At 39.9% G+C, this 19,970-nt stretch overlaps 1 long non-coding RNA gene across 1 annotated transcript in view; it reads right to left on the minus strand.

Moving 5' to 3' along the window:
* Window positions 1–1,847: 1,847 nt before the first annotated feature.
* LOC133420759 (uncharacterized) overlaps window positions 1,848–19,970 on the minus strand; it is a 77,984-nt gene continuing 59,861 nt past the window's right edge. The window contains exons 5-6 of the long non-coding RNA XR_009770622.1: window positions 10,143–10,235; window positions 1,848–2,577 (exon numbers count right to left, since the gene is read on the minus strand). This is a non-coding gene — a long non-coding RNA (uncharacterized LOC133420759). The remainder of the gene's footprint in view (window positions 2,578–10,142; window positions 10,236–19,970) is intronic.

Genomic DNA, 19,970 nt, shown 5'->3' on the forward strand with positions numbered 1-19,970 from the left:
AAAAGTGAAAAACGCGGTTAAAAAAAAAGATAGCAGTTGTTTTGACACCTCTCTTTCCAAAGACTCGTGGCAGCAACTCCCGTGGGGTTCAAAAGCAAACATTTGTCTACATTCACATTTTCAAATTTCATTCAATTTTAAAGCCATCGTTTCGATTTCTTGAAGTGGGCTTAAGTTGAGTACTTATGAGTATTATATGATACAAATGTCTCTACTGCAGTGTTCACTGAAACTGTAAAAAGTTTTTTAATGGAGAAAATTAACTCCTTCTTGACCCTTATTCTGATTATCTATTATTAACTACTATTAGCTGTTAGTCTGGCTCCACATCAGAAATCCTCCCTGACTCTACGATCTGAGAACTGTCGCCTTCCTGCAGCAAGTAAACTATTGTTGCGTTTAGCTGACACCGGGTTCATACAAACAGGTGGTTGCTTCGATAAACACGATAGCGTGACGATTATGGATGAGAAAGGGATAATATAGCCATTGGCTGAGCCTACTGTCAATCAATTATATTAGAAAGAAATGTACTGCTTGATATAAACTCTCCTGACACAGTACAAGAAAACCCAGTCCCCTCAGAGTTTACATGGATGTGATCCAAACGATTGAAACCATAACAGTTTTTGAACCAGAATGTAAATATGTTTATTTCTGCTCTAATGTTGAAAATTTTAACATAGGAGTCAATAGATTGACTCGCTTTTGCAGCCAGCCAATAGTGGTCAGTCGAGGAACTGCATAACCATCCAACCAACTTGTACCATGTGGTGTCAAGGCAGGGTTGACTCTCCCTCCTGATTCTTTATGTGCCCATACAGTTTGACCTCAGTTTATTTATGTTTGGTTTGTAAAGTTGTATATTTATATATTATACACAGTTGCACATATTGCACCAAATTCATTTGATTCAATTGTTAGTCTTTTATTCCAGTGGTCTTCAGCCCTGGTCTTCGGGGCCCATTTTCCTGCATAATAAATTTTTCTCCCATTTTCCTGCTCCACCACATTAACAGACTTTTTTGTTTAACTGAATTTGAATTCAAAAATTCCAGGGCCCCATCTTACCGTAATCAGTCTAAGTTTGGCAGAAACATTGTCTTTTGTAGGGATATGCTCCGTAAGTTTTGGATAAATACAGTATTTATAAATGGGGACTACTTCTAAACACAGTGTTTGGGAATATTCATGGTATTTCTGACAATTATTGCTCTCCTTTAGCCTTGAGTGTTGCAAGTATTGACTTCAGGGTTGTATGAATTTTGCCTGTCAATTTGGCAAAGGCTAAAGTGATGATGTTCTCTTGGTATAAAGTTTGAGTTAATACCCCCATGTTGCAGGTGGGTGAATAACTACCACCAATGTTCTGTGAGCTTGAACAAATCCTGAATGATGCTTTCATAACCAATTGTATTTTATGATAAGCTTCTGCACGTGAAGACAACAGATGCAACTTTTGGCATCTTTAAGAAGCAATTAAATACAGTGCTTTATTTTTACTATGTATAAAATTATATTTTCCTGCTTGTGCACAAACACCGAGAAATGGTGTAGTGTTGTGGCATCCAGTCATCTTTTCCCTGGTCCATTGTCTTATCCCTAACCAGCACTTTGTGTACACTGTACTACGAAGCTTGGCCTACCTCCCTAAAGGCTGCATGCTTACTAACAGCTCATCCACTATTGCTTAGGGGTCTTATTTTGTTCTAGAAGAAAGACTTTATACTGTCAAACTCAGACATCCCATGTGATTGAAGGCCGGTGGGCATGGAACTCTCAGAGCTGCCCTCAAAGCTGCAGCAATGCCTGCCTGTGGTGGGTGGAGTGGAAGAACAAAGGCAGACTTGTTAGGGTTTGGATGCCTTTATTATTCTTTTATTTGGCTGCAATTTCTTGTCTATCTGGCCACATTCATTAAGATTTTGGCTAGATTGGCTTGTGGGTTTGTTGCTTTAGGAGTAGTTGTGACTCAAGTGCTCTAGTTTTCTTTTTTAGAAATCGGCATGTAGAAACTTTGCGATAAAACAGACGTTAATACTCATCCGAGGTCATTATTAAAAAATAAATAAATAGAATAATGGAAAGTAAAACATAGTGGGCTTCAGAACATTTTCACAAAAAAACAAAACAAATAATAAAAAAAAATGATCTGACCTACATTAACAAAGCATCTGGATGCTTATCATTTCATTTTTCAATTGAATGGGTTTTATATATTACAAAATCACAGCAGTTGCATTCGGTCATAAAGTTGCATCTGAAAAAGACAGAAAACTAAAATCAAAAACAAAAAAATCTGTCTCTGCACCTCTCGGTTTACCAGAATCATCTGTTTAACTGCTTATTGTTGATAATTAAAGTTCTAGTGTTGTTAAAACATAACATCTGTCAAATCAAAGTAGTGTCCAAATCAGAGAGGTGCTTGCTGAAAGACGAGGTCCCCTCAGAGCAAAAATCCTCAGCAGACTTCCCCAGCTCTGCAACCATCTGGGCTGCTCGAACACAAAAGCTGGCAGAGGCTGAATCCTCTGGTTCTCTGGTCTCCTCATCAGCGCTCCTCTTGCAGTCAAATCACTACAAAAGAACAACACATCATTCCAATAACTGGAGGATCAAAGACCACAAATACTTGTTAGAAACACGGAATGTTACAATGGGCTTGATCTTTGTTTCAGAATAACTGTACGGTGCCTGGGGCTGGATTTTGTTTGACGTCTTGTTATGCTTGTCGATATTAGCCTTAATGTCTCAGTTTTCATTCTGCTAGTAAAAGGAAACTTTTTAAAATACCTTGCCACGAATAGTTCATTATAAATGTTTTCATTTTTCTTCCCCTCTAAAGAGGGCACAAACTTTAAACATAAGTCAGGAAGTCACTGCTGTTTAGATATAAAACTGCAAACGCATTCAGTGCATTACATATTTTTGTTGCCATTCAGCGGTGGACTAACTTAGGCTGTAAGGAACGAAAAAGGTTAAGGGATGCAGCTGTCTCACACAGTATTTCATTAACATCACTTTAAAATTAAGTTCCCAAAGGAAGTAATCAGATTTCGTTAAATGCCTATCACCTCCCCTCCTCTCTCCTTGTTCTGCTCACATCTCTAGTACGGGAATATGTGAGGAGAGGAACTGAGGAAGTACAAATTCACTTATAAGATGATCATGGATCAGTCTCTCTTGGATACTGATGAAACTGACCTTTTCCAGTTAAACTAATTATTTGGGAGATGTTTCACCAGGTGTCTCTTCAAAGCTTCTGAGTCAAGACTCTGAAGTTAGTTTCTACTCTCAACTTAGCATAACTGCTTCTGCCGAACTGGAAGCCAACATCAACTTCATGTGTACTTCCAATTGGCAGCAGTTTAACTGCAAATCAGCCAAAACCATGCTCCAACCATGCACACTTCAATTAAAATGTTAAAATGTTGTCAAAATATTGGAATTTAGGTAGCTCTGTGTCAAAGCACAATCAAATGTGGGTTCACATTATTTACAAATCATTTACAAATCATTGCAATCATCAGATGTATTTGCATTTGATACCATGCTCTCACTTTTTTGGAAATGGGGTTGTATATTTTTGGAGTAGGATACCCCTGGATTGGAATAAACCATTTCTCTACAAGAAGCACTGACTTTCAATGTATAAACAAACCTCCGGTTGAATAAAGTGCTCAGAAAAACAATGTACGTATCAGTTTTTGATTTGTGCAGAAATAGTCAAGCGCTCAGTCTGTCCTAATTCTGCTTCTCTTAACCTGTGCCAGTCACACCTTTTTATGCTTGTCGCTGTCAGAAATCTTACTCTCAAATGACCTGCTAGTGCATGGAGTGTATTTCCAGCAGGTGTTGTGTCACTGAGGCCTGGTCGATACACAGCAGCTGGAGGGAGAAAACATTGACTGTCGGCTGGCAAAACAAGAGCAGAAGCCTAACAATGCTGCAAAAAAATCCCCTGTCTGCAGTGGTTTGTTATGGTTGTTTTTGTGTCAGAACTCTCAGTTATTAGGTGATTGGTTGATGGTTTTGTTCTTTGTAAAACAGGCCTCTAACCACATGTAAATAACGGAATGCAAATTTGATCTGCTTGTTTTTGCTGAGCTTTGACAGTGTCCCAATCCGTTTTAAGCTTCTTGTTGACCACGTACTGTGAGCTCTGTGTATACAATTGGCTCTTAAGCTATTCCAACTGCATAGTTATGTGTGCCCTTTTGTGCAGCTCCATTCTTCCGGAATAAACAATATTGCATGTGCAAAATTATTCTCTAAACAGATAATTATCTGAAGAGACATTCCCAACTATGAATTACAATGTGCCTGAGTAACATTATAACTTTTAAGCATGGTAAAATTAGGGATTTGAATGCCAAGGGAAATGAGCTTATCATGGAAAGCCTGAAAATGTTCAGTGAATGAAATGAGTCAATCATTTTAATTTGAAATGGGAGCCCTGAGGAGAATAAATAAGCAATCGTCACATCATGCAGGGTGAACAAATGAGCATGGTACACAATTAGGCAGGGTCACATTCTGGCAGAGCAGCGAGCATGGGATGAGCTAATGAGCTGCGAGAAGGAGTATGTGTGTGTGTGTGTGTGTGTGTGTGTTTGTGTGTGTGTCTGTGTGTACTGGAAGAAAAATAGGAGGTAGGTGATGAAAAAGCTGATTCGTAGACCTCAAAATCCTGCTGTACAGACCAAGCATCAGGTCAGGCGAGAGACAAAAACAAAAAAATGAGGAGTTGCCGCCGAAAGGATGAACTATCAGTCGAGTTGGCATGGAGGGAAAGACATGCAGGCAGTAAGGGGACCGAGCAGCTACAGCAACAAAACAGACAAAAAGAAGAGCAATGCCTCAGAAAGACCAAGGCACAAAGCTTTCAAAGTCGACTCGTTGTTATTACCTATTCAATCACATAAAGGAGAGCTGAAGGCGTGAAAGGTTGTGGACCGAAGCACTTTTGCTTCAGTGCATTAAGAGCCTGGTCCAGCGCTCGAGCTGCGTGAAAGACAAATAGATTGCCTCCCAGGAAGATGACTGCTCAAAGGAGTTGGCTTTTTCTTTTTAATAACAGCAATCTACTGTGAAAATCTAATCCCAAGTACCATTTACACAGAATCTTGAAACCTTCTACTCGAAAAGGCTTACATTAGGAATTTTTCATTCCTATGTTATACAAATAAACACAACAAGCTCTGGCATCAATCAGGGGACATTCTCAGTGTAAGTGAACTGGAATAAAAAATTGCTAATAAATACCGTGCTGCAAGAAAAGCACCATTTGAACTGTAGGCTATACTGTGAATATATTTTAGTGGGCAAAATGAAAATATGGCTCTTGATCATGGGATAAAATGTATTTAGGCCTCAGAAAGGGGTGTGCATGACCCATTTTCTTCACAAAAAACTACTACAAAAGAAAAAAAAAAGGAACGCCATCAACTCTGGCATCAACTCTGTCTATGGATTGATAACTCTATCTTTGCCATTATAGTCAGATATGGAAGCAGCCTTTAAGCCCCGTCCTTACTTTCTCACTGGCCTAATACCCCCTTTCTCAGAGGTGGATAAGAGGGATCAGAAATACATCCATATGCATGGACAAGTATCTGTAGAGTGGATGTCAGGTCTCACCCTGGCCAGTTTTCTGCAAATACTGGTAATGACACTTAATGAAAGCTAGGAAGACCGAATCTGAAGGGAAAACCCTGTGTGTGTATTTCCCCCGCCCCTGCCCTACATTCAGACCAGGCCTTCACATGCCATAAATAAACAAATGTCCTGCATGAGAACCGATTTGCTATTTTCTCTTCTTCTCCTGTGGCATTCCAAACCTCACTTATCAACATACTATTATTCCTCAAATTACTGGTTTGCTCTGGGGCTGGTTCTGCGATCATGACCTCTCTGCAGGCTCTCTGAAAACATTAGCTGGACTTTGCTCCTCTAACCCTGCAGCACTAATGGGCCAGGGTTTCAACTGCTCTCTTCTGATGCCCATAAAGATACACGTATAAGGTGCAGAGTAAGAAACTATTCTCACAATTCACAAATCTCCTCACATCACTAAACACAAGGCTTACCACACTTTTCCTAATGGATAAACGGACTTTACTGAACCCCTCCTGGCCTTTCCTAAGCTGTCATGTTCTTAATTGGACTGAATAGCATACAAAGCAGGGCGTGTGCCTCCTGTGATGCAGGTGATACATCCGAAGATGAGATGAGAAGGAAGCCTGCGTTGAGAAGGGTGGTGAGGTTCAAAGTAAACACAGGGAATGAGGGGATAGAGGGGCTCTTCTTAGGCGCAAGCCGCTAATCAGGACAGTCAACATGTGGCAGATTGGGTTCACATTTCTCTCCGCTTGCTCTTCCATTGCTTGTGTCCTTCCATCACCAATAACTGATCCCTTCAATCAGCTCCGGTTTCTCTGCTTTCACTTTGAGAGGACGTTGGATGAAAATGTGTTGCAAGCAAAAGCCGGGTAACACGAACCGGGCTTACTTTAAGGCCTGTGGGTGTTGGCTGAGAAAAATTAGATGGCTTCAGCCATGGAATGTCATTTCATCACTAAATATCCTTTTTTCAACCGACACTCAGAATTCATATTTTATTTAGAAAATGTTTAAAGTTTTGACAGTGATGGTTGAGTGACTCAAGGTGACCCACGACTAGGGTTGCCACCCGTCCCATAAAATACGGAATTGTCCTTTATTTGAGAAAAAAATGTTGCGTCCCGTATTGAACTAATACGGGACACGATTTGTACCGTATTTTCATTAACTTTTACACCATATTCTAGTTGAATTATTGAAATAAATGAACCTTTACACCATATTCTAGTTGAATTATTGAAATAAATTAACTTTTACACCATATTCTAGTTGAATTATTGAAATAAATTAACTTTTACACCATATTCTAGTTGAATTATTGAAATAAGTTAACTTTTACACCATATTCTAGTTGAATTATTGAAATAAATTAACTTTTACACCATATTCTAGTTGAATTATTGAAATAAATTAACGTTTACACCATATTCTAGTTGAATTATTGAAATAAATGAACTTTTACACCATATTCTAGTTGAATCATTGAAATAAATTAACTTTTACACCATATTCTAGTTGAATTATTGAAATAAATTAACTTTTACACCATATTCTAGTTGAATTATTGAAATAAATGAACTTTTACACCATATTCTAGTTGAATTATTGAAATAAATTAACTTTTACACCATATTCTAGTTGAATTATTGAAATAAATTAACTTTTACACCATATTCTAGTTGAATCATTGAAATAAATTAACTTTTACACCATATTCTAGTTGAATTATTGAAATAAATTAACTTTTACACCATATTCTTCACCTGTATCTATATTCTACATCTGGGCTGATGTGGACATACGTAGCATAGGAGGATATTTCAGTTACTGGTATGGTTGTCTGTCTGTACAGTCATGCAAGTTCAATGCTATTAAAGCACTTTAAACTTTAAATCAAAGCATTTAGTTTTTTCATATAAAATAAACACATTTTTATTCAGTTTAGAAGTTTTGGGGCTTTTTTTTTGGCTCCTGCGCTGCTGAAATCATGGCGTCCCTTATTTCTATTTCTGAAAGGTGGCAACCCTACCCACGACCGTTACTTATCTGGTCAGAGGATGGCGTGCCCTTGGCTGTTCGGGTCATCTGGGTGAAAAGATCGCCAACTTTGAAGGCTCAAACTATACCAAAGGGGGACAAACTTTTCTTTCATTGTTTTTCCATGTCCTTTAATCAATGACTCTCTTAGCCACCCTCACCATTTTCAAAGCTAACCATGCAAACAGTGTTAACAAGTTTTAGCCATCAGTCAAGGCTCGGCCGCACAGGTGAGGATGACACAGGCTTGCTGCAGCTGAGTGGAATCCAGAAGGGGTCAATGTGGGTGAAGAGGGAGAGAAGTGCTAAACATGGTTGTATGTGAAGGAGAGCGTCTGCTCTGAGGTAGGAAGGGCAATGAGCTGGGGCTACATTAGCAGTAGGAGCCAGCGGCAGCACCCAGGGGTAGGGGGCCAGCAGACTTAAAACACTGATGTGCAGGCTGCTCAGGGCTTTCAGGCTGATGATTTCACAGCCGGAAAACTCAGGCCATTAGTCACACAAACGCAGAGAGACCTATGCTAATCCCAGAACAAGAAAAAAAAAAAAAACTACAGCAGATGAAGTCCTCCGAGTTGAGAAGCATCTTTGTTTGCTGGTGTCTGTGATGTGCTGCTGAGTGTTTCTATTGACCCATGTTTCAGAGGAACCACTCTAGAAACACTAATGCTCTGTCTGAGAACACTTCTTTGTCACAGACAGTCTCTGGAGTAGAGCCAAGCAAAAGCAGAGAACTTGTAGTCACACAAGGCCTTGTATCGCTCCTCGTTTGGGGGATAAGTGAGATCTTTGCCAGGGTTTTAACAGTCACCAAATCATGGAGTGCGTATGGACTGTGTCAAATCAGAGTCCTGCGAGGCCTCATGTGTCATCTTGGTGAGAGGATGCAGAGGAGATGAACTATATGATGTAGGATGATGATGAAAAGATGCCACTTTTGTATAAATACAGTAGCATCAGTGATGTTCTGAAAAAGGTTATTTGATGCTAATGATACATTTCTAAATTTGAATGAAGCAATTTATGCAAAAGCTTATGTCATGCTGCCACTATACATACACCGCACACCATTCCCTGCTTTACATGATCTGTGCTTAAACGTAGCTTAAGGCCAAGCAGGTTCTGATTCAAAGTCTGAGGTCTGTGACACCAATGACTCTACTATAACTTATCAACAAGGATTTCCACTTTTATGGTCTTGCAGCAAACTGAGATATAGGCTACAGGTCCTGGAGATCAACTGCTCTTTGCTTTAGATGATTCAGGTTTTTACAATATGCGTTACAACTTTTGTGGGATCAGAGCTGTACATTTGGCAGAGGGATGTGACATGATGTCCACTGGGACGACTGGTAAGATCTGGAGACAGCTGGAGAGTGCAGATATTTTAACCAGCTGACTGGCATCCTGAAGAACATCGTTCACCTTCCTCTTGTGTTAGCTTTCTTTTACAGTCTCTTGTCTGGGGGTTATTTTTGACCCATGTCTTAAATCTGCCAAAACAATACCCTTATAACAATGATCTATCACCCAATATGTTGCTTAAATATAAGTTGCATTGTGTGGAGCAGTGAAGTCCTTTCTTTTAACAACCTTCCTCTAATTTTCAATTAAAAAAAAGTAAAATACACCTTAAGATACATTTTTATTGCTTAATTCAAATTTTATTGCTTAATTCAAATGTTAAGCTAATTAGAAGTATCTCATGAGCATAAATGCGCTTCATTGTTCTTGTAGTTTGTTATGCTGGTCTGCCCCCTCTTTTTCTCTTCTGTGCACGTTTGCAGGCCAGAGCTTCCAGAGCTGCATGCTGACCTGCAGTCCCACCCTCTGACCGTCCCGCTGATGCTTCCACCTGACTGTATAGATGTCTGTTGGATTCCTACTGACATCCTGACCTGCGGTCCTGCCCTCTGTCCACCTCAGTGTCTGCTGTCTAAACCTGTTTATATAGCCATCCCTGTAGTGCACCAATTAACTATGTATCAGTCATATGCACATAGAACTCTTAGTTCTCTAGCTAACAGATAATTCATACTCATACAGTATATCTTGTCTTGGGGAGTTTTTACCTGCCATTGTCTATGTAATAATTGCTCAGGGGTCATGTTCTGGGTCTCTGGAAAGCGCCTAGCGGCAACTTGTGTTGTAATAGACGCTATATAAATAAGACTGAAATAGAAATAATTCTGCATGAGTAAAAGTGAGGACCAGGTAATGTGCTGGAAAGATTTTATATCTAACACAATAAATGAATATTATTTACATCAAAATGTTGCTAAATATTGAATGAATGAGAATCATGAAGTTTATCAGTCTGGTGTTTATAAGTTCAAAGTTGTGGCTAATGCACCAACATTTGAATTAAGCAATAAATAGCACTGGCCTCTGTTTGTGGGGAAGCCAAGCAAATGTTATAAAATTGAATTTAAAATATGTCAAAATCTAACCAGAACAACATTGCATCCTTTCTTGGCACACACCTGGATCTTGTGCTCCTCTTGTCATCAAGCTCAGCTTCGAGTCGCCTGACCTCAATTTTCCGAACTTCCACATGGCACCGCAGTTGGATTCACCTGGAAGTATATGAAAAGATGAACACAAATACACACCAATAAGCACACGGTCTTTCCACTTCACCTCAGAGTAAAGCACATAAATATAACCTTCCACGGTCCACTTTATCTAGCTTGCATGGATCATCTTCATGCTTTTTTTATTTTCGATATTTGTTTTTTCATTTGCCAGACTGCAGCTATACTGGGATATGATGAGATGTGCATTAGCTATTGTTGGGATGAAAACCAATTATTTTGCAACTGAGCAGAGATCATACTAGCAGTGTGAGGTGTATTAAAGCCCTACTTAAATTCAACATCCAACTGCATGACATTAGAGAACAATCTGACTGGGACAAAAAGGCAGAGCGAGCAGGTTGAAGCTCCACAACCCCACATGGAGCTTAGCACTGAGAGGAAAAGACATGTGTCATGGACAGGTTATGATGTGGACTGAGGTATACTATGCAATTTCTGCAATCTTAAAGACATAGTTGTCCCTGAGAGATGCCATTGTTGCCTTTCTTCAAATGACACGCCCCTCCCACACTGCCAGCAATACGTCCACTAGCCCTGGCATCACTGCATCACTAACAATTCAGACTAGCCTATAGAGAGTAAATCATAATGACAAATTATGTGCATAACACAAATGAAAAAAACCTGCTTACATTTGAACAATAACATCCATCTAAGTGGTGAAACGATAATGTTGATGCAACATTTATTTTAATTAACTAATCCACAAATTAAAATCAATTCTACTGTAAATTCTTTGTGTGAAACACACCTAAAGATGAGAACACAATACAGGTGACACATTTGTTCAGTGAGATCATTTTCGTTGTCCAGGGAAAACAAATTTTATTGCAACACATTAAAAATTGGAAGTCAATTTGAAATTGTACCTTTGTTTTTAGCATTGTGACCAAACAGTATCACCTAGAGGCCACAACCACTTCATTGTTTCTGTACCACAATAATTGGCAGTGCCATTATTACTCATGCACGTCACAATCCTTTCTCAGGCGTTGGAGCCTAACATTTCAAATAATGATTATGCATTGGGCTTTGTAGTCATTTTAGTCAATAATATGGTTTCCTTGCATGTCATCAGAGTAACGATCCCTGTCACTGAGGTTGCCACCGAATAAAATCCACCTTGCTTTCACAGATGCGTGGCATTTGAGAATATATTTCACTTCACAGATTTGTTTCTGAAATGATTAATTACACAATTTCTGATAAAAAAATCTATGCACAGCATTTTAGTTATGACACACTCTTCGCCTGCTGCTCAGAGAGACGGTGGCTGCAAGCACACCACCACCATCACAATGACCTTTCCACAAGCTCAGGGAGCACACAATGCAGAGGATAGGCAATAAAAGTAATGAAAGAAGCAAAGGCAATTAAAGTGGTGTGTGTGAGGGGAGCGTGGCGGAGATGAGCCTAACTGGAGGCAGCCCTGGAATGCAGTACAGCTCCATATCCCCCATAATCCCTGTGTGATCGCAGAGCAACCCTGGTGTGCTCCCAGTCTGATCATCTTCTTGCAGGATTCAGCAGCTAATCTGTGAAAAAGGACAGCCATGCACGCACACAAACACCGGAGCACATATGAAAGTCATTATTATGACTTTAATATGAATGATTATTCTGGGTGGCATATAACAGGTTCTGCACCACAAAGTGAGCAAACTGCTTAAATTATTTGACCAAGTACATTCAGGCATACACACACACACACACACACACACACACACACACACACACACACACACACACACACACACACACACACACACACACACACACACACACACACACACACACACACACACACACACACACACACACACACACTCTCAAAGACATTTTTAGCTCTATAGCAGTAAATGAGTTGCTTTCCCTTGGCCAGCGCAGCACACTGTTTCCTTGGAGCCAGCGAGAATCATTATTGCCCTTCCTCTGATGCTGCTGCACAACCAACAGCAATTATTTCTAAAAGCAAAAAGTGAAATCGGAAAACCCACAAACATACACGGCGCATAATCATTATCTTTTTTGTTAGATTGCCTGTATGCATGTGTGTGTGTGTGTGTGTGTGTGTGTGTGTGTGTGTGTGTGTGTGTGTGTGTGTGTGTGTGTGTGTGTGTGTGTGTGTGTGTGTGTGTGTGTGTGTGTTGAGTAGGTGGGAAAAAGCTTGGACATCATTTTTCCGGCTGAGTTTACTGACCGCAAAATGACAAGGATGCCTTTCGTAAACCAATGAAGAGGCTGCAGAGCTGTTGTTACCCGGCGACATTAACAGCATTTAAGGAGACTGGTGCCAGTCCTTGCAGTTCAGCCTGAGATGTGCTCTTGACCCAGGATCTGGTGTGCGCACACCCATCTTAGGAAATGCACGTGTAAGCAATGCAATGCCACAAAGAAAACTAGAAAGAATGGGGCTCTATAGCAATGTGCACAACACATGCTCAATGCTAATACTTATATCCTGGCAACAAAATGTAAGGACATGAGACATGCTTGTGGTTTACATAAGGTGTTTCAGTCAGACCTTTAGAAAAAGAGCTCTTTATCTGATCAGACTTAGGAATACATGGAAAGGTTAAAGCTTCTAGTCTTGCCTATTCCTGAGAAAACAATCTGATCTTGCCTGTAGTGTACAATTAGTGAACATAGTGACCTCTTCAGGTTACTACTCTACTTGAGAGTGGCTATGTGTCCTGTACTAATGACTGTGTGGCCTTCCATCAGCAATGGCTCTCCCAACTAATACCACAACCGCAAAAGGAGATGAAACTCCTTTTCTTTGCCTTTATAACGCTCTTACCATAGATGTGCTTGAGGCTTGGTATGCTGTCACATTTCAAAGAGCTGCTTAAAGAGGGGAGAGCTGGTATGTAACTAGGTCTGACCAGTATCAGTTGCGGTCTTTGCTGCTGGGAGTAGTACTGGATGTGTGCAAGTGCTCTGAATCATCACGTTAGTGTTTGCCGGTGGTGTGTCGCTTTATCATCACTGTAGTTTCCAGCTCAGACCTTTCCTGCTGGCCTCCGCCTGTCAGCTGCAGACGCTGCAGCAGCAGATGAGATACAGTATAACACATAGAGGAGTTGGCACGATTGCAGATGATCAAACATGCACGGTGACATAGAAAAATGCTCACATCTACCTATTAGTTATATGGATCATTTTGTCTTCAATCAAAGACCTTGTTGGGAACCCCAGTTATAAAAAAGTATGTCCGCCCACTATAAGCTAATTTTCTTATTCCATATACTATCTAAAGATGTCCCCATTACCTGATCTTTGGTATTCCTCACAGGTGGAGGCTACAAGTGAAATCAGGTGATTTCAACAACCACATGTGGGAATGCCTCAGTTTTATTAAAGGGTTTTGCTCTTTAGGGAAAAAAACTTCCTGGTTTCCGGCATAGCTAGCACATATCCAAAACACCGAAACAAGGATACAAAGACTTCAGAGTCCTAGTAGCTCCCAACCATATGTTTTGACTTTTGGTGTTTTTACAACTGTTTATGTGCATGTTAACCAAGGCTAGCTATGTTTCGTGGTTGTGTAAGGTTGCTGGCTGACCACTGTAGCAATAACCTCCGATTTCCTGTCCAAGTTGAAGGCTTTCTCTGGGCTGACCATTTACCAACTGTAAGACAGGAAGCTGGGTGCTGTGAAGATAATCCCCACCTGTATCGGGCAACACAAGCACTAAGCTCTAGCTAACTAGGTAGCTGCAAACTGAATCAGAATCAGAATATTTTATTGGCACCTTGAAGAGCAATTTCTTTAAAGCAACTTGGTCGGGTACAAACATGACAGAACACAAGATCCAACAGATATACTGAGGTGTAACACCTTAGTTAACACACATCCACAGTGCAAATGCCAAAGTCATGTTATGCGAGTGCAAAACTAGCAAAAAGGGAAAAAAATGTATATGGAACATTCAAGTATAAAAATATACAAGTAAGGTAAAAAGTCAAGACAGTCAACACCAAAAAAACAAATCAATAAATAGAAGCTCGAGAATTACCAATTAAAATCACAGTTGAGCAGTCAGTTTGCAGATGGGATGAAAGGGTAGATAAAACACTACATCTAATAAATTTCACCTGAAACAGCTCTGAACCCTTTTAGCATGTGCAATACTAGAAAGAGCCACCCAAACTCTGCCTCCACATTATCATCTTTCCAGTCACACCAAGTGGATCATTGGCCATTTCGAAAGTCCTTCTAAAGTCCTTTTTGGATCGTCTAAATTGAAATAAAAAAGACTTAAAAATATAAAGGGAAAAGTATTGAGCCCCTCTGGTGACATTTGAAAAAAATAAAATAACGCGTGGCCACGCATTAATAACTCGTGGCCACGAGTTAATATCTCGTGGCCACGAGTTAATATCTCGTGGCCACGAGATAATTAATTAACACTCGCCATGACAATACTCTTGCTCTTTAATATAAATAGACTATAATTACCGTTATTAATGATAAATAACCATCCCATCAAGGAAGTTGCATCCACGAATTCCAGACAGTAGGTTATAATGCCATCCACGAGTAAAATAATCTGTGGGCACGAGATACATAATGCGTGGCCACGCTTTGATTATCTCGTGGCCACGCATTGATTATCTCGTGGCCACGAGTTATTAATGCGTGGCCACGCATTATTTTATTTTTTTCAAATGTCACCAGAGGGGCTCTGTAGAAAACTAAAACATTAATGGTATTTGTAGCTTTATTTTGAATGGCTGTAGCTGAACCACATATGGTTGTTCTGCAACTGTGACATACACTTTTGAACACTTCTCATGGTTATTTTGCTATGAAATAAACATAAAAATAATTAAAAAGTGTGGATAGCTTTCAGTTTCACACTTCTGCACTTATCTCCCCTAATCAGCTCTCATCTGATGGGGCTGCACGGGTGTTGGAGCACTGGGGTTAAGTTTTACAGTCATGTTCCACCGCAACTCCGTGGCAGATTTGAGGAACACAGGTGCGCAGATGAAAGATATCCCCTATATGCATGAAAGAGATCAAATTGGAATTAAGGAGATTAATTTGAGATGGTAATTGAGAGAAAAACTTTTTCATCAGATTTTTCAAACTTTCTGAAAGATGTCAAATGCGGTGTGATTTAATTTGCTAACAGATGAATGCTTGGTAAATTGCAATGCTTCGGGCTTGTGTCCCTTTGGTTGGTGTTAAATCATATATTGGCGAGTTTCATGACTTGTGAAGATCTGACTCATTTCTCTTGGCTTCCTCTGGGGTTAAAAAAATAATTACTAGTTTGGAAACACAAATTCAGACTGAAACTAATTCAATTGTGAGCATGGCTGGAGGGTGATTCTGAGTGGTGTACAAATGGCTGCAGCCTGGCTTCAATCAGAAGACGAGCATGGAGGTTTAAGCCACATTCAGACGACAGGTTTTGGAAATTACACAGTTGAAAAACTGATAAGGTAAAAGAGTTAACCATACTGTTTAATGCTGCTGGATGTGATACTGTTAATAGATAAACCTAAACAGGTTTGTTTTCTTACTAGAGTGTTATAATCAACATGGTAATAGCCCTTTTGTGTTACTGTGTTTAGGTTTTTATGTTTGTCTTACATAATTCAATAATCATTATACTAGAACTTATATTTCCATATGATATCAATGTTTTTTCTCATTGTCTATCAGGGTTTTTCTTTTTTGAGGCAGGTTAGGGCAGGTATTTCTGAGTTACTGTGGGACACAGGACATTTAAATCTAAATACAATGTTTCGTAAATATATACCATATTTGTTTTTTTTTTTTTAATTTTGAGTGTTACTGTAATAATAAAGGAAAGAAATGGAAATGCAGACTAGATAAACCCATTTTATTTAATTCTGTGTGTATTTTCTAATTGATCTTAAAACAGCTAAGTTATTGGAGTTTCAAGACCAAAGTTAAAGGTTCCTTCTCATCATGTTGAACTGTTGCCTTCTGGTGCATGAACCATACTTTACTGTAACCACAGCATTTGCATTGCTGGGAAGAGTGGCTGCAGCATCAATCTTGTACGGCGTGTTGACATTTAAATACAAGGAACTTTATCGATGTGACGACATTTTTTTACTGGAATTCATGTAAAATAAAAAATAAAAAAGCATTTTGAACATGAAATTATTACTGAGCAAAAACTGCAAATATATCTGAGTACTCAGACCCAGAGTAATGAAGCTGAAGATGAAATGTTTTAAATCCTGATAAGATTCAAACATGCACAACCAAACCAAGAGTGTGTTTACAGAGCAACACACTGAGACACTTACTTCAATCAATATATTGATGTTTTGTAATAGGCTCTAAACGATTTACGCTTGAGACTCCTGCGCAGCAAACCTTGTCCCTGCAACTGTTTCTGCAGCTCATTTCAGCACGAATGTGTATTAAGACTGCTTTGAAAAACAAAACTGTGTCAGCCAGTGACTTTGTCAGAAACTGTCCCATAACAAATATTCTGTGTTATGAAGGGGTGAGGCATTAAACTCAGATTATTCTTTATTGCATTTAATGTTTGTTCAGGCTAAGATTGAAATGTATTTTTGGCTGCATGTTTTTTTTGCAACCCTAACCCTAAGATCTTCATATACAGGAAGCTTAGCTCTTTCCTCAAAAATCTGAAACACTTTCATTCTTACGTTGCATCATTTTCAAGTTATTAGTATAGGGTATGTTGTACCAGTATTTTGCAGACTAGACTAGATTTATTTTTTAATTTGGGACTTAATTTTTTTTGTATTATTCTTTTGCTTTCCAGATCCTCAGGCATACCTTTTCTCAGGTGCACTCTTCATCTCTCGTTCTCCTTCTATCTCTATCTGTCTCTCCAATACTGCTAGAAAACGGAATATTAACCAGAATCAAATTAATCTGATAAGTAATTGATCTGATGTTTAGGCCCAAAGGCATCACTTGTGGATTTGTTAATCTCACATGAATTACTCAGCACCAACAAGCATGTCATGGTCAAAATGACTAAATTCACCTTTTGTCGTCACTCTGATGCCTGCCCGTGTACACTGAGTTGCTGTCATGATTACCTAATTATTGTCAATGGGCAGTTAAACCCAACACAATCATTTGTAAAGGTGTGCTGTGGCAAAGCTTGTTTTCATAAATCGTGTGCCTATAATGAAACCATTTCAGAACCACTGAGCAGGTCTAATTAAATAAAGATCCATCGTCTTCACCAAGCTGAGCTTGTAGATGAAGTAGCAGCACTCCGTTGCAACAGCAGCCGCAAACATCTTTGACCCTTCAGGCCTTACTTGCACATTCTTGCCTTCAGAAAACCATTTAATATCTGTAACAAAATCCAGCTACCACTCAGTGCCAACGATGGGCAGCTTGGTATGTGAGCTCTCTGTTCCCTATACCGCAATCTGCCAAATACACACGAGCCAAGAATATACAGTGCTGTTTGCATAAAATACAGAAAAATCAAAACATATCCTGCACTAATTCTTGAGCCATTTTTTCTGAAGTTTTACGACATGATCGGAACAGACTATGTTGTGTGTTGTTGTATTTCTTCTATCTTGAGATCTCAGAGTAAATCAGGAATCTCATTCAAGGTTGCAGCTCCAGATGATAAGGCCTATTGATTCTTATGATATAAACAAAACTAATTTCAGAATGGAATTGCTTCAGTTTTATTGTGTGATAATATGAGCGAATGAACATAGTTTTGAAACATAAAAATACTACAGTCAAATAGTAGAGTAAAATCTCTTCATTTGCAAATACAAATGAATCAAACCTGCTAATGTGCATGACATGAAAGTCATGCTTGTGTATTTTTTGTGGGCTTTAGAAGAAGCGAAAGGGAGGTGGCCATTAATTCATGCTATTTGTGACTACAATTTTTGGGTTAATGTGCCGAATGTCACCTGAAAGTTCTCAGTTTGGATTAAGGCGGCAGCTTTTTCTACATCTGTCGTCTCCAGTTTCTTGTCAACTACACTTTACCTTTCTATTCTTAAAATTCTGAACAATTACATCAAGTTCACTGTACCTCATAGCACCTTAAAAGCAAGACCCCCAAATAAAATTCCTTTCACATATCTCTTCCTTCAATTTTTTGTCTGCACAGCCAGTCATAGCAAATTAACGTCCTGCAAGTATGTCATGCATGAAACTAAATCAATACACTACAATGGGTGCATGAGTGCAAGATACAGTCTGATCAGGCAAGCTTTAACATTTAATGAGAGGCTGTTTAATAATTCTGTTTGTAGTATTGTTTTGTATGGCGTGCATGTTGTATTCTGATGGTGATGTGTCACTGGAGCATAAGAGACAAACACAGAGTCAAATACATTTGTGGGCACATGTGTGAGTGCTCTAATCAGGGGTTTGCTGTCAGTTGAAGCGACAAACAAAATTTGAGAGGATATGCAAACCCGTTGGCCTCCCACACCTCAAGATTAACTGGGACTGCCTCCATGGGCCAAATCTTTTAAAATCAAGGATTCAGGTTTTAAGGAGCAAGTATAAGCAGGGAGGGGAGGGAAAAATGCCTTCTATGGACAGAAGCGCAAGCAAAGGCTAGCGGGCCTTAGAGAGAGGCCTCTTTTCTGTCCCTAGCTTCTCTCCTGGATTGGCGATGAGACAGTAAAGTTGGCCCGGTGATTTGGAGTAGTTAAAAGAGCAACACAACATGCTGTGTCACTGACTGGCTGTGTAAACACGTGTCAGGAGCGGCTGGTGGTCTCGGATAGTGTGGGAAAACCAAAGCTTTTCCAATGCTCACCTCCCTCCTCCATTGACAAGCGAGGTGGAGTAACAGGTAATCAATGGCAAGTGAATTCCCTGTACACCCTCCTTGCTGGTCTGATCAATATTCCTGGCAATTAGAATCCCCTATCTGCATAGCTGTAGGGACCTTGGGGTGGCTTGCCAGCCCACAAACACCCAATTTAGTCCTCAGCCTATCACTTAATTACTAAATCCTCCCTAATGCCTATTGGCAGGTGGCGGGCATACTCAGAGCGCTCCCAGAGGCTGAGTGAACATGAAACCTTTGGCAAGGTGTTGTTTAAGATGCTTCGCTCTTGTTTCAGCTGGTCAGTTAAACATCTGATTGTGCAAGAGGGCTCTGACCTGAAATGATCCGCCTATCGAGCGACTGGCCCACACACCTACATGAATGCTGTGGAATAGGAAAGTGAGAGGGGACGAACAATGGCAGGACACAGAGAACTTCAGAGCTAAAGACAGTTGTGCCTTCCAGAGGAAAAATTAATTGTAATTTAAAATCATTTCTAGTGTTTTTCATCTTGACTAAAGCCTGAATTATGGTTCTGCGTCAAATCGACGCTGTGCCTACGCCGTCACCGTGACGCCGTCATGAACCCTTTGGACTCCTCCGTCACTCCATTTCACTGCGGTGCAGTACCCCCCGTGACCGCTAATTCGCAATCTTTTCCTGAATGGTTTATCCGACTTTTTAAGGTCACAGTGAATCAAAGAGATAAGGACAACTATTGTGCAAAAGAACAAAACAAAAAAAAATCACATATACATGAAGAAAAGAGCGCTGACAGTTCACTACTGCTTCAAACCGGAAACCGGAAATGCGTTGCTACCAAGTGAACCAATCACAGCCCTCTCGTCTGCGTTTGGTCTGCGTCGCTCGACGCGTAGTTACAATTTTTGGGAGGTGCACGTCAGTGACGGCGTCAGTGACG

Source organism: Cololabis saira, chromosome 2, assembly GCF_033807715.1.
Source record: "Cololabis saira isolate AMF1-May2022 chromosome 2, fColSai1.1, whole genome shotgun sequence".
Lineage (NCBI taxonomy): Eukaryota > Metazoa > Chordata > Actinopteri > Beloniformes > Belonidae > Cololabis > Cololabis saira.